This window comes from Erythrolamprus reginae, chromosome 3 (assembly GCF_031021105.1).
Source record: "Erythrolamprus reginae isolate rEryReg1 chromosome 3, rEryReg1.hap1, whole genome shotgun sequence".
In the NCBI taxonomy this organism is placed as follows: domain Eukaryota; kingdom Metazoa; phylum Chordata; class Lepidosauria; order Squamata; family Dipsadidae; genus Erythrolamprus; species Erythrolamprus reginae.
Genome location: NC_091952.1, coordinates 136,873,405 through 136,886,387, shown reverse-complemented (window position 1 = coordinate 136,886,387; position 12,983 = coordinate 136,873,405).

Below are 12,983 nucleotides of genomic sequence, written 5' to 3'. Positions count from 1 at the left end.
CCACCCATATGTGTGTATCCACCAGCAGCGGGTGGTGTGTACAAAATGAGAGGCGTTGCCTCCCCTTGGCGGTAGAGCCACGTCTCTCATTAGTGCCAGACAGGGTGAGGAGAAGGAGTTGTATGCCTGCAAAAAGTCTTTCCGACAACTTCACCTGTAGCAGAGATGAGAATATCAACTGTCTCTAGCCCCTAATTCTCCTTAAGCATTGCCAAGTAAGGAACAGCACTGGCAGACTTTCTAAGTCTGCCTAATGCAGGTGAAGTTTTACCTGCAGGATGAAGAAGAGATATTAATAGGATTAAATATTAACAGCTTTTGTCTGGAGGAGGAGCATGGAGAAAAAAGGGAAAGCATCCAAGTGAAAAGTGCCTTGCCCACCAGGCCCTTAAAGCTCTGCCACTGCCGCTACAGAGAGAAGAGCGACAACCTGGACAACCTGTGCGAGAGAGATCTGATCAAACCTCTGTGTGTGTGAGGGAGAGAGAGAGAAAGAGACAGAGCAATCTGATCCAACCTCGGAGAGTTATACCAGGGTGCTGGCAGCGGTGCTCTCTCTCTCTCTCTCTCTCTCTCTCTCTCTGAGGGAGGGGGTTGGATCGGATCTGTCTCTTGTTCTCAATCTTTATCTCTCTCTCTGTCTCACTGCAGTGGCAGTGGTGGCACTTCAGTACCTGACCAGTGGGGTGCTTTGCCTTTCTTTTTTTTCTCCCCCCCCCCATCCACTGGAGACACCTGGATTCCCTCCCCAACTCTGCCTGGCTCAAAGAGGCACCACCCACACAAGTGACGTCAAGTTGGCCACATCCACCCAGTCACATGGCCACTATCTTATATACGCAACACCAGCAGAATAGAAATGGAAAGTAGGACACCCAATGATCTTTCTATTCTTTATCATTTATGAAACAATTTGCTGGATAGTAATGATGCATCAAACATCCCCCTTCTCATCAGTTCCATGCAGAATTGTGTACTGAAGAAGATCATGCCACTGTGCATCATTTCATGCTCACTGGCCCTCACTGTGTATCTGCCATCATATTATCATAGTATGTAAGTTTTACTGTCCTCTTTCCCGGCCTGACCCTCATACAGTCCACATTAACATTTCATCTGGGCTCTAGACAGAGGTCACCAAACTTTTGGACCTCAGGGATCACTAAATTCATACATTCATAATTTTAAATCCTGTGGACCACTAAATATGATCTGCCTAATGGGTTGATGTGGCTAAGTGGTCATGTGACTGGGTGAATGTAGCCAATTCAATGTCACTCACATCAAGGGGCACCTCACTAGCCTTTACTCACACCTCACCTTCCAGTCACCTCTCACCTGCCTGTCTAGGCTCCTTGGGGCCCCAACAGGAAGCAGTTGTTAGAGCTAAGCAGCCACCATGAGAAAGAGGTGGCAAAGGAGCTGGCTCAGTTCAAATGGGCTCTGGCTGAGAAGGAGGCTCAGCAGACGCACCTCACTGAGGACTAGGAGCATAGGCTTTCCAATTATTTTTTTAATTAATTACCTAATAATGGATATCCATAATCATTGGAATGAATGGAATGGTGTGAATGGAAATGAATGGGAGGGGGGTGATAGATGGAATAGGGTGGGTGGGTGGGATTATAATATGTATGAAATGAATGAATATGATATGAATGAAATTTCAGGCACACCTGACGCTGGAAGGGCAGGAGGTGGGGGACACTTATCTCTGGGGTGGCAGAGGGTTAAAATATCCCGGTTTTGCTGGGGAGAGGCAGGTATGGCGGAAGCCATGGAGCTAGCCATTCCAGGGGAAGGAGGGATCACTGCTTAGTATCGATCCCTTCTTCCGGCTCCATGAGCTTAACTCAAGGCACTGGTGATGAGTGTAATTCTGGCCCTGGGCTCAAGTTGTTGCTAATCAATGCCAGGTCGGTGGTAAATAAAGCTCTCCTCATCCGGGATTTGATCCTGGATGAGGAGGCCGACCTGGCTTGTGTGACCGAAACCTGGCTGGGCCCGGAGGGAGGTGTTCCTCTCTCTGAAATCTGCCCAGCTGGGTTTCGGATATGGCATCAGCCTCGACCCCAGGGAAGGAGGGGTGGCTATTATAGCCAGGGAGAGCCTGTGCCTGCGTAGACTCATTGCTCCAGAGATCGCGGGTTGCGAGTCCCTCCTGGTGAAGTTGGACTTAGGGGTTCAGGTGGGCTTGTTATTCACGTACATGCCTCCCAGCTGCATGTCAACAGCCCTGCCTGTGCTGCTGGAGGAGGTAGCCAGGCTGGCGGTGTGGTTCCCCAGGCTTATGGGCTTGGGGGACCTTAACCTGCTGTCGCTCGGTGAAACCTCTGGGCTAGCAAAAGAGTTCATGGCCACCATGACACCCATGGACCTGACTTAAGTAGTGCAGGGTCCAACTCATGAGGGGGGGCACGCACCCGACATGGTATTCCTCTCTGAGCAATTGAGTAATGATCTGAGACTAAGGGGCTTAGAAGTGCTGCCTTTCTTATGGTCAGATCATTTTCTACTGCGGCTTAACTTCCTGGCTCCAATCCTTCCCCGCAGGGAGGTGGAACCGATTAAGAAGTTCCGCCCCAGATGCCTGATGAACCCAGAGGGCTTTCAGAGGGTGCTTGGAGTTATTCCAGATGTACTCGTCCACAGTTCGGCAGAGTCTCTTGCTGAGGCCTGGAACAAGGCGGCAGCGGAGGCTCTTGACCAGATTGCGCCGTTGCGACCTCTCCGTGGCACTAGACCCCGTAGAGCACCAGGGTTCAACGAGGAGCAACGGGAGTTGAAACGCCAGAGGAGACGTCTAGAGAAACGATGGAGGAAGAGTAAGTCTGAATCCGATCGAACACTTGTAAGAGCTCATATTAAGACTTACAAAGTGGCGCTCAAGGCAGCAAGATGCGCATACCATGCCGCCTTGATTGCATCAGCGGAATCTTGGCCGGCCGCTCTGTTTAGAGTGACCCGCTCCCTTCTTAACCAGGGGGGAGTTGGGGAGCCCTTGCAAAGTAGTGCCGAGGACTTTAACTCATTTTTCGCTGATAAAATCACTCGGATCTGGGCGGACCTTGACTCTGATTGGAAAGCAGAGTCGACTGACAATGAGTCAGTCAAGGTGATTGGGGCACGTACTTGTCCACCTGTCTGGGAAGAGTTTGATCTGGTGACCCCTGATGAAGTGGACAAGGCCATTTGAGCTGTGAGTTCCGCCACCTGCTTACTGGATCTGTGTCCCTCCTGGCTGGTTTCGGCCAGCAGGGATGTGACACGGAGCTGGGTCCAGGAGATTGTCAATGCTTCCTTGGGGAGTGGGTCCTTTCCAGCACCCTATAAGGAGGCGCTTGTGCACCCCCTCCTCAAGAAGCCTTCTCTGGACCCAGCCGTACTTAATAACTATCATCCAGTCTCCAACCTTCCCTTTATGGGGAAGGTTGTTGAGAATGTGGTGGCGCTCCAGCTCCAACGGTCCTTGGAAGAAGCCGATTATCTAGGTCCCCAACAGTCGGGTTTCAGGCCCGGTTACAGCACGGAAACTGCTTTGGTCGCGTTGATGGATGATCTCTGGTGGGCCCGGGACAGGGGTTTATCCTCTGTCCTGGTGCTCCTTGACCTCTCAGTGGCTTTCGATACCATTGACCATGGTATCCTTCTGTGCCGGCTGGAGGGGTTGGGAGTGGGAGGCACTGTTCTTCAGTGGTTCTCCTCCTACCTCTCCGGTCGGTCGCAGTCGGTGTTAGTGGGGGATCAGAGGTCGACTCCGAGGTCTCTCCCTTGTGGGGTACCTCAGGGGTCGGTCCTCTCCCCCCTGCTATTTAATATCTACATGAAACCGCTGGATGAGATCATCCAAGGGCATGGGGTGAGGTATCATCAGTACGCTGATAATACCCAGCTTTACATCTCCACCCCATGTCCAGTCAACGAAGCAGTGGAAGTGATGTGCCGGTGTCTGGAAGCTGTTGGGGCCTGTATGGGTGTCAACAGACTCAAACTCAACCCTGATAAGATGGAGTGGCTGTGGGTTTTGCCTCCCAAGGACAATTCCATCTGTCTGTCCATTACCCTGGGGGGGGGATATTGACCCCCTCGGAAGGGGTCCGCAACTTGGGTGTCCTCAATCCACAGCTCACATTAGAGAAACATCTTTCAGCTGTGGCGAGGGGGGCATTTTTAGTATTGGATTTACATGATGTTTTTTATTACTGTTGTTAGCCGCCCCGAGTCTATGGAGAGGGGTGGCATACAAATCCAATAAATAAAATAAATAAATAAAGCAGAGGGAAGTACAAAGCCAGGTACTGGTGCCTGGAGGCTCAGTGGGCTGAGATGCTCAGCCAGTTTTAGGCCATGATATAATCTCACTGGAACAAGGCCCTCCAGCTCTTCGCCACCAACGGCACTTCCCTCCAGCCTTCATCCAAAGCCTCGAACCAGGAGTCTGAAATAGACCACAAGTCAGAATTTCTTCCCCTCTGACTCACACAAAAAGACCCTGAAGAGGGAGACTCTCTGCAGCAACACAAACATCCATTGCACATATGCAATATAAAAAATGCAAATAATTTTTCTGCAAACCACCAAAATTTTCTTGCAGACCACCAGTTGATGACTTCTATTCTGGACTGTTTTGTGTCTGCAGTTCTTATACATTCTGCTTTGTCTTCAAATAATGTGGCTGGAACTGGTTCTTCTATTATGAAGTCTATTAATAGTTTGCTTAGTCATGCAAAATCTTGGCAAACTTTGTCCTCAGATTCTGCAGCTGGCAGGCTTTTATGCATTGTTTCTCACCCCAGTAGATGATGAGCACAATCCCCCAGAACAGTGATGGTGAACCTATGGCATGGGTGCCACAGGTGGCATGTACAGCCATATCTACTGGCATGTCAGCCTTTGTCCTAACTCAGTTTCAACGTGCATGTGTGCACCGGCCAGCTGATTTTCGTCTCACATGAAGTCTCTGGGAGGGTATTTTCAGCTTCTGGAGGGCCTCTGGGGGGGAGGGCATTTTTGCCCTCCCCAGGCTCAGGGAAGTCTCTGAAGCCTGGGGAGGGTGAAAAACGGGCATACCAGGCCCACCAGAAGTTAGGAAACAGGCTGTTTCCAGCCTCCAGAGGGCTTCCGGGAGGACAGGGGAGGCTATTTCTGCCCTTCCTAGGCATTGAATTATGGGTGTGGGCACTTGCGCCTGCATGATAGTGCATGCACACATGCTTTTGGCATCCAAGGAAAAAAAGGTTCACCATCACTGCCCTAGAAGAATAGGTGTTCTGTAGTTAATTGCCTACCTGAATCTTCAGATACAATGTATATTGAATTATTAATGACATACATTGTTAAATGTAAATTCATAGTACAAGTACCTGCATAATTTTTTGTATAATATTCAGTTTACTCAAAAAAAAGTTTACATACAGATACCAAAATATTGAAAAAAAGAACAAAAAAGAACAAAAACAAAGAATGAATTAAAAATGTCTTTTAAAAAAGGAGTAACATATAGTATATACACACACCATTCTCTCTAGTTGAATGCTGATTAATATAACGATGTTAATCTCCCACCCCTTACAAAACAGGACCAAATAATTTTATATCAATAGCAAAATAGTTATCAGGGAAGACAATAGTGATACCAATAATATATAAAGATATAAAAATAATAAAGATTATCAATAAGGAAAAAATACAAGATTAAAATTCCAAAACCCTCTGTTAACTAATTTATTATAATCAATTTATAGATAATTTACTATATTTTCAATCCAAAATCATCCTCCCAAAAATAAGCCGATTTGATCCCAGATCAAATAACCATATTTGTTTCCTAATGCCATCTCTTATCAATTGCTGATTGGTTAAATAAAATAAAACCAACCCCCCAAAATACAAAGAAAATATTTCCCCACTTAAATGTAGTATGTTTCTCCACTGTCTTTCAAGCCCCTTAAAAAAAATGAATTTATAACTTCTCCACCCAGAGAATTCTCTGCTATTCGAAAACACAAGATTGAGCCTCAGATAGATATATGAAGTGGACTCTGTTAAATTTCTAAATCCATATTTCTTCCACGCCACTTTGCTGCCGGAAAGAAAAAGTCTGTGTTGTTTCTGAGTCCATGTTGTTTTCCAAATCATCTGCTACTTTAAAAATGGGTTACTCTTGGGAGGTTATATTTAAAATGGGTTTTTCCAAGATGCGATCCTCAAATTTTATAAGCTCATCAAACCTTTGAGAAACAAATACAATTAGAGATTGTGTGTTTACTCTTTTCTCTCTCCCCCACCCGCACCCCCAATTTCAGTCTCCTTCTCCTCTCTGTAATCTGATCTTGTTATTCAGTGAAACCGATCCACAGAACAGAGGACAATAAAGAGACAGAGAGGATAGTTTCTGTCTGTTTTGATCTGAGTTAGTAAAATAAAAATCAGCTGTAATGAATATTGAGTAAAGTATAGTCCTATATATATAGTTTCTCCATCCAGAAACTATGCTTGCTTTGTTTCAAATGGAAATTAAATGAATTGGCGAAAGCAACTCAATAAATTAAAAAGAAAGCAGAAAGAACATAGAAAGTCCAGCAGGAGGTTGAAATAAATCAGCGTTCAGCCATCAATTAACATTTAAAAATAAAAAGCAAAAGCAAAAATTCACAAAATGAAAAGACCTGACTTGCTTATAAAGACATCTGCTGGTGCAGAGAGGTGGGAAAGGCCCTTGACCTTTCAGCTGCCACCTCACAAGGAGTTGCAGTTTTCAAGATTCCCTCTTCCAAGAGAGTCCTCAGCTGTCCAAAAGTTATTTCAGGTCATTCTCGTGTGCCCATCAAACTAGAGGCCAGACTGCCAAAAAACCCAGTTCTGACAGCAAACACAGCAGATTTGGGGTAAAAAGAAAGAAAGGCTCTCACCCTACAGCAGTCATTGGGGAGGAGTCCAAGTACCTATGTTGTAAGAAATATCCTTCTGGATTCAGTTCCTAGTGGGGGGAAAGACATTAGAAGCATGGGACTGCTTGGAAAGATGGTTTAATGAGGATAGAAGAACCACATGGTCTGAGGTCCTGGGGGAATCACATGCGTCAAGGATGTTGAAAGGCATTGCTGAAAGTCCCTTGAGGTTTTTTATACTTTCTGTTGGGCCCCACTTCAGAGGTTTTTTTATTTTTTATGTATTTATTTTGTCCAATGTACAATGAAGAGGATATATTCATAGTAAAATATATCAGAGAAAGAATAGAAGAGAAGATATAACAATAAAATATATCAATGAAAGAATAGAGAAAGGATATAGCAATAGAAGAAAAGATATAGATAGGATAGAATAGAATAGAATAGAACAGAATAGAATAGAATTTTATTGGCCAAGTGTGATTGGACACACAAGGAATTTGTCTTGGTGCATATGCTCTCAGCGTACATAAAAAAAAGATACATTTGTCAAGAATCATGTGGTACAACACTTAATGATTGTCATAGGGGTCAACTAAGCAATGAAGAAACAATCAATATTAATAAAAATCTTAGGATACAAGCAACAAGTTACACTCATGCAGTCATAAGTGGGAGGAAAAGGATGATAGGAATGATTAGAAAAACTAGTAGAAATAGAAGTGCAGATTTAGTAAAAAGTCTGACAGTGTTGAGGGAATTATTTGTTTAGTAGAGTGATGGCGTTCGGGAAAAACCTGTTCTTGTGTCTAGTTGTCTTGATGTGCAGTGCTCTGTAGCGACGTTTTGAGGGTAGGAGTTGAAACAGTTTATGTCCAGGATGCGAGGGAGTCAGTCAATATTTTCCCCACCCTCTTTTTGACTCGTGCAGTATACAGGTCCTCAATGGAAGGCAGGTTGGCAGCAACTGTTTTTTCTGCAGTTCTGATTATCCTCTGAAGTCTGTGTCAGTCTTGTTTGGTTTCAGCACCAAGCCGGACAGTTATAGAGGTGCAGATGACAGACTCAATGATTCCTCTGTAGAACTGTATCAGCTGCTCCTTGGGCAGTTTGAGCTTCCTGAGCTGGCACAGAAAGAACGTTCTTTCTTCTGCTTTTTTGATGATGGTTTTGATGTTAGGTCTTTGATTTTAGGTCTTGAGATATGAAAGAACCTAGAAATTTGAAGGTCTCTACTGTTGATACTGTGTTGTCTAGTATTGTGAGAGGTGGAAGGGTGGAAGGGTTTCTCCTAAAGTCTACCATCATTTCTATGGTTTTGAGTGTGTTCAGTTCTAGTTTGTTCTGGTCACACCACAAGGATAGTTGTTCAACCTCCTGTCTGAGTCATAGGAGAGATAATAGGACAGGGGACGGAAGGCACACTAGTGCACTTATGCATGCCCCTTACTGACCTCTTAGGAATCTGGAGACATCAACCGTAGATAGTCTTAGGGTAAAATGTAGGGGTTAGGGGATGACACTATGGAATCCGGTAATGAGTTCCATGCTTCAACAACTCAATTACTAAAGTCATATTTTTTACAGTCAAGTTTGAAGGGGTTAATATTAAGTTTGAATCTGTTGTGTGCTGTTGTGTTGTTGTGGTTGAAGCTGAAGTAGTCATTGATAGGCAGGACATTGCAGCTTATGATCTTGTGGACAATACTTAGATCATGTTTAAGGCATCATAGTTCTAAGCTTGCTAGACCCAGGATTGTAAGTCTAGTTTTGTAGGGTATTCTGTTTCGAGTGGAGGAGTGAAGGGCTCTTCTGGTGAAGTATCTCTGGACATTTTCGAGGGCGTTAATGTCCGAGATGCGGTATGGGTTCCAAACAGATGAGCTGTATTCGAGGATGGGTCTGGCAAAAGTTTTGTAAACTCTGGTAAGTAGTGTGAGATTGCCGGAGCAGAAGCTACATAGGATTAGGTTAACAACTCTTGAAGCCTTCTTGGCGATGTTGTTGCAGTGGGCTTTGGCACTTAGGTCTTTTGTTATTATTAGTTAGCAATAGCAATAGCATCTAGACTTATATACCACTTCACTATACTTTACAGCCTTTCTAAGCAGGCTCTTCCTAGTTTCTGTTTCCTGTTCCTGTATAAGAAATGCACTCTGATTGGTGGTCAGACTCCCAGGTGATAGGGATCTTAGCTAACTCTGTAGGGTTTTGCCTAGGTTCCAGGTTTCGCTGATGTAATTTTCCCAGATGCCATTGCTGAGTTTCTGTTTGCTAGATAGGTCTGCCTGAAGGAGTAGATATTTTTTATATAAAATAGACTGGCCCAGGCTATTAACAAAAGAAGGGAGAATGAGTGAGCTGGGTCATTCCTTGATGGTACATTGACAAAAGTGGGGGGCTACTAGGCATGAATCTTTTTTCTGCCTAAAAACATTTTTCTCCATTTTTCAGCTAGGGATATTCTATATAATATTCTGCCTTTTTAGTATTTCCTAGGATATTTCATTTTTCTAGGAGATGGATAGAGTTCTCTTCTGCTCATTTACTCCTCTTTCTACTCAACAGTCTAATACAGGAGTGTCAAACTCAAGGCCTGCAAGCCAAATCTGCCCCTCAATGTGGCTAGATCTGGCCCATGGGTTGCCCATGGCATCTCAGCCCAGAAACCTGGGACATAACACGGCCCAGGCTGGCTAGGCTCTGATCTATAACTTAATAGCTGCCAACAAGGCCAGAATACGGTCAATGATAGATCTACAGGTCGCCCTTGAAGGAAAAATCCATTGTGTATAAAATAATTTAAGTTTTATTTTAAGAATATCAGTATTTGCTGTCTGTAGTTTCTGTCTTTAACAAGATTAGGATTTCCTGTTTTTCCTTATCTTGTGACTGTCATTTTGGGATCTGTTTTTAACAAGATAAATGTTTGCTGATTAACAAGATAAATGTTTGCTGTTTAACAAAATAAATGTTTGCTGTTTAACAAAATAAATGTTTGCTGTTTACCCAATAAACCATATAAGGTGCTATTCATCTCTGGGAGAGGGAGGCAGGATGTGGACCATATTTGGGCAGGGAATTCTGTGTACCCCTATGATAAGTTGAGGAATTCTATGTAGCTTTGTGATTTGTAAAACCTATATAACCTGCTCTTTAGCTTCTGTACAAGTGTCTCTTCCCTTATGAAGAGTACCCACTTTGCAAACCGTTTTTGGTATACCCAGAGAGAATAAACATTTATGTTCTCTTTGTCCAAACGTCTCGTGTGAACTTTTTCATAAAATTTCAGCGCACAACTTGGGGGCTCGTCCTGGATTCCATCCTGTTGGCTGTCCAGGGAGGAACGTCTTTAGGTGCACCCTGTCCCATTTGGACAGAGGATGGACCTCCATGGATAGGCAATTGGCTCTGGTAGACCCATAAAATTGGCTAAATGAGATCACTAGGACAAGGAGATAGAAAGAGGAAGAGACAAAGAGAAATAATAGAAGGCCTCTCAAGGACCGGGCAACCCTGTGCACAGGTCTAGTAAGCACCTGTAATTTGCTATGGCATTTTACAACTAAGGGACTACTTACTCAGACGGTTATTGGGCGGGTAGGCTAGGTTGTTTGGAGACTGTTGAGTGTGTGTGGTGAGACGTCCTTTTGAGGGGTCCTATTAGAGGACCTGCAGGATGACGTGAGAGTTGACTCCTGATTTGCGGTTCCATCCTCCCGCGAGGGAATTGGCCAGAAAAGGAGGCATGAAAGTTGGTGAAGTGTGAATTGAAAGTCTCAATAGTGGGAAACTCCAACAGGGAAAGCCTAGTGGGAAAACTACCATTAACCTCCAAGGGCAAGATAATTATTGGAAAGGTGGGCTAGGTAGCTTGGAGACTAAAAGAGACTCCAATCTCCTAGTGGGAAAACTACCTTAAAAATCTGAGATCAAGAAGTAAAGAAAATAATGGCAAATAAAGAGTCTGCAGACATAAAGAGAAAGAAAGAGAGAGAGAGAGACAGAGAGAAAAGAGCCTGGTTCAGACTCTGAACCTGAAGAGAAAGAGTTTTTAAAACTTTTATTTAAGGAAGTAAAAGAGTTAAAGGGGCAGATAGCCCAGAGTTAGAGAGTTAAAGAGCTCTGTAGTAACAAAAGGAGGAAAGTTATATTTTGAAAATGCCTGGAATCAACAAAGTCTGAAAATGCAATTTGTGAATTGGTCATTAATACCTCAACTTATTTAGACCCTCCAACTACTATGCAGATTTCAGAAGAATGGAAATTCCCCAAAACATCAAGTTTACTCCAAGTAAGAAAAGAGGCTGAGTGATTAATAGGGGATTTAACATAATAATGATGTGTAGAATTGGATTGATTGTGATATGTTTGGCTGGCCAGCAAATGAATGATGTATGTGTTTGTGTGTAGAATGGAACTCATTAGCTTATGAAAAAGCTCCCTGGAATAATTGTAGATTGATTTGTATGAAATTGAATTTTGATATGAAAATGATCTATACAAGTAGTAAGAAAAAGTTGGTGTGAATGCATTTTTTATTCTTTAAAACAGTAAGCGGTAACGAAATGTATGTTATTAGCTAGAAGGAGAAAAAAAATTGTTGAGAGAATGATGAGTGGATTACATTCTGTGTAGATATATATATATATATATATGTAACATTTTCTTTGTCAAGGATTCTTTTGCCTTGAAGGAGTAAGAGAGAGAAAGGATAGCCCCCCCCTTTCAGTGTAGCTGCTCGCTTTTAACAGTTCCCCCCCTCACTCCCCCTTCTCCTTGCTTAAGAAAGGAGGGGTCAATGGGCAACTTATTCATAAAGCCTTTCACTGTTTGGATTTGATTCTTTTTTTAAAGATAATTTGAGGGTTTTTAAAAAAAAAGTTTAATTAAACACACACACACATATATATGGAAAAGATTTTGAAAATATTTTGTTTACATTTGTAGATGTTTTAATCTATGAGAATTTGCTTCCATTTGAATGGAAGTTGAATCTGATTCATTTTACTAAAAGCAAAGCATTGATTCTAAAGTTTGCCCCAAATATATTTCAGAGCATTAACTTAGAATACCTATTAAGATTATTTTCTGAAAAGAAAAGAAAAGAAAGGCAAGGGCTGTTCCTTTTTTTTTCTTTTTATGTCTCTGTGTGGAACACATTGATAAAAAAAAATAGAAGACAGGGTGCTCCACTTTAGGGCTTATTTGTTAACAGCACAAGTTGTTGCCCTTCTGAAATAGTTACAGAACTGGTTTAAATATTTTCAGTGTTAGTGAAAAAAAGCATAAAATTAATTGTTGGAGGAGCTGTGGTAGTTAGCACCTCTCTTTTTGGTCTTGAACCAAAAAGCCAGTAGATGGCAGATGGATTGAAAGAGTTTGAAATATGAGAGAATACTTATGGAGCAAATGATTAGTGTTAACTACTGATGTTAACTTGAATCTGTTGTGGTTCCGTCTGACTTTTACCAGAGTGTCTGGCTGTTTTTTCCAGTTGGTGTTGAGGTCTGGGGGAACCCAGACAGAACAGTATAAAACTCCACCAACCACCAGACACCTGGTGCTCATTTTGGAGGGGTGGTTTGGTTGTTTTTTTTCTTGCTCTCTGCTGCTGGTTCCTTGTTGGACATCTTTTGCTTTTCGGCTTCCTGTTTTTGCCTGCCACCATGGATGCTTCTGCAGCTGACACGCAGGCTGTCTTTGCAGAGTTGCGAGGGGACATTGCTCAGTTGACCCAGACAGTCCTGTTATTACAACGCCAAGTGGAGGTTTTGTCCCAGGCGGCCCCACCCCAGGCGGCACCTGTGGTACCTCCTCCAGCACCTTTGCCCAGAAGGAAATGTTTTGTGGCGATGCCGGAAAAGTTCTGGGGGGACCGGCGGCTGTTTTCTGCGTTCCAGAGCCAGGTGCAGCTTTTTATCAACGCCCAGATGATGCACTTCCCAGGGGATGACCACAAGGTGGCGTTTCTGTGTAGTTTGTTGGCTGGCCCTGCAGCGTCGTGGGTGGCACCTTACCTGGCCCGGGATGACCCGCTACTCCAGAACTACAATGCTTTCTGTGACCTGCTGCGTCACCAATTTGCGGACC